A 2,760-nucleotide genomic window follows, 5' to 3' on the forward strand; every position below is an offset into this window, starting at 1 on the left:
GTGAACTAAGTCATGTCAAGGTTAGGCTCCTCCCACACAGAAACTACGGCAGGCTCACCCTTACCCTGCAAGTAGGGGGATATCTTAGACCCGTGGTCGGCAAACTGCGGCTCAAGAGCCACGTGCGGCTCTTTGGCCCCTTGAGTGTGGCTCTTCCTAAGCCTTAGGAGTACCCTAATTAAGTTAATAACAATGTACCTACCTATATAGTTTAAGTTTAAAAAATTTGGCTCTCAAAAGAAATTTCAATCATTGTACTGTTGATATTTGGCTCTGTTGACTAATGAGTTTGCCGACCACTGTGACCATTCACAGTTCTTGACGACATGTTTGTAAATATGTGTTTCAGGGAATGTGGCTTGGATCACATCTGTGTATATATAAGTGAGAAACTGAAGGCTGTGAGATCTGCAGGAAAGGGTATTTCAGAGTCTGTACCGATTGAGAAACCAGGCCTTGGATGTCGGCGTCTCTACGAGAAAACTATGAGGATGTATTTAAGATGGGGACTAAGTCATAGACAGACAACAGTATGGTGATTATCAGAAGGAAAGAGGGTGGGAGAGGTAGAGGGTAGAGTGGGGATAAATGGTGATGGAAGGAGACTGGAGGTGGGGTGGTGAGCATACAATACAGTATACAAATGATGGATTAGAGAACTGTCCACCTGAAACCTATATGATTTTATTAGCCCCAATAAATTCAATTAAAAATAAAGATGGGGACTAAGGAACATGGAGAGACAGATGCCCCTCCTCCATCCACCTGCCCCTGCCACTGGGGTTTGTGAGGAGCCTGCAGTGACCACGGGAAGAGGCCACAGAGGACCATCGGGTAGAATAAGTAGCCAGGGGCCCCTGCTCTGTGGATTAAGATCTTCTTCCCCTCCCCATCTTACTCAAACTCACCAACTTCTACAACTTTCCAAACCTCTGTCAACGCCTCGCCCATCCCAGGCCAACTGCGTCCGACTCTGGGCTATGAGCCCCAGCGCTGTTCATTTAAAACCTCTGGGTGTTTCTTCTCAAAAGCCAAACGTGAGGGCCTCTCCTGTTATCTCTTTCCAGCCAGGAAACGGGACAGGAAACTGTCATGTCACTGGTTAGAACAGGAGCCCCTCCCCAGGGATACCGTGTCAGGCCTCCGCCCGTTCCGAGTTATCCTGCTCGCACCTCTTGCTTCAGTTGTCTTGGTGGAGAGGAAGGTGGTGCTGGGGCCAGAAATAACGCCCGAGATTTTACTGCTCTGAGCACAGCCGGGTGCTCTCCTGACATTGTCTTCTCTGCCTCCCCCAATAATGCCCTGTGGCCGATGCTGCTCTCCCCACTTGAGAGGAGAAAGCTGAGGCCCAGAGGACTTGGCTATGGGTCCAAGTTCACACCGAGAGGCAGAGCCCAGTTTGGGGGAAGAGGTGGTGAGGAGGAACAAGACGGGAGGTGAGAAGACAATCCTCCAGGCCGGAAGGCACTGACTATGCCACAGGTGAAACAGAGGCACCAAAGAGGGTTTCCTGAGAAAGCTGAAACAGAGAATTGGCAGTAGGGTAGGGAGATAGGCCACCTGGAGTCCCAAACCTGGCGGTGGATAGAGCCAGACCCTCCAGGTTTTGGGGTTTTTTTTGTAATCAAAACTTTATTCAACAGATTCTCACAAAACATTACAAATGACAGCATTAAAAAAATTTTTTAAATGCACTACGCTTAAATTTTCTGTACATACTCCTATCAAAGGAAGTTATTTCCTGTACATCTTGGAAACTGGTCTTCTATTTCGTTTCATTTGAACTAGATCGGCTCCCGAGACCTAGAGAAGGATCGAGAGGGCCTATCATTTCTCTCCCGAGATAGTGATCCCTCTCCCCTCCTATCTCCGGAAAGGGACCTGGTCGGGCTACGGGAGAAGCTTCTCCGTCTAGGAGATCTGCGTTGAGGTGGAGGACTCCTTCGCCGATAATCATTTCGAGAGCGACGACTCCAACCAGAAAGCCGGCCTCGATTTCGACTTCTCCTTTCACCATCGGACAGTTCCGCTCTTACTCGGCAGCCACACAGGGTTCTCCCGTCTAGCTCTCGGACAGCATCAGCTGCATTTCGATGATCTTCAAACTCCACGAAAGCAAAGCCGGGAGGGTTTCTAGCAACCCACACACTCCTGAGTGGCCCGTCATTGCCAAAAGCCCGTTCCAACTCAGTCTTGTTACCGTTGTTCCCAAGATTTCCCACAGAAACCTTACAATCCAGTGGACAGGAATTACGATGCATTTCGAGACGCCGGGCTGAAGTCCACACCCTCCGCCCGGCTCCCCGGCGTCCACGAAAGGGCGTCCCCTCCAGGTTTTAATACGACTGTGCATTTATGTCCCTGGGCTCACCTGGAGATCAAACTACCCCATGCCCGTATCCACGCCACCCCTGAACCCCGCAGATGGGTTCATTTTGGGTCAATCAGCCCTGAAGCCGGCTGCGGAAGTCCCAGGCACACAGCGACCTATCACCTCCTCTGCCTCCTCTCAGCCTCTCTCGTTAACATCCAGCAGCTCCTCACACCATTCCTCAAAGGCCACGGAGGAGTGGAGATCTGATCCGTATTACAATCAACGAAAAAGGAGAAATAAGCCTCTTCTTTTTTACTGAAAAATCCACAGGAGCAAGAGAAAAACACACACACACACACCCATCAATCATCCGAGACTCTGCTCTCCTTGGCTTTCTTTTTCGGAACAGCTGCGGAGGGGCTGGCTGAGCTCAGTTCCTCCTGGGA

At 50.3% G+C, this 2,760-nt stretch overlaps 1 pseudogene; it reads right to left on the reverse strand.

Moving 5' to 3' along the window:
* Positions 1–1,784: 1,784 nt before the first annotated feature.
* Positions 1,785–2,356, reverse strand: LOC102431165 (annotated as a pseudogene).
* Between the last annotated feature and the right edge of the window lie 404 nt (positions 2,357–2,760).

This window comes from Myotis lucifugus, unplaced genomic scaffold (assembly GCF_000147115.1).
Source record: "Myotis lucifugus unplaced genomic scaffold, Myoluc2.0 scaffold_94, whole genome shotgun sequence".
Taxonomy (NCBI): Eukaryota; Metazoa; Chordata; class Mammalia; order Chiroptera; family Vespertilionidae; genus Myotis; species Myotis lucifugus.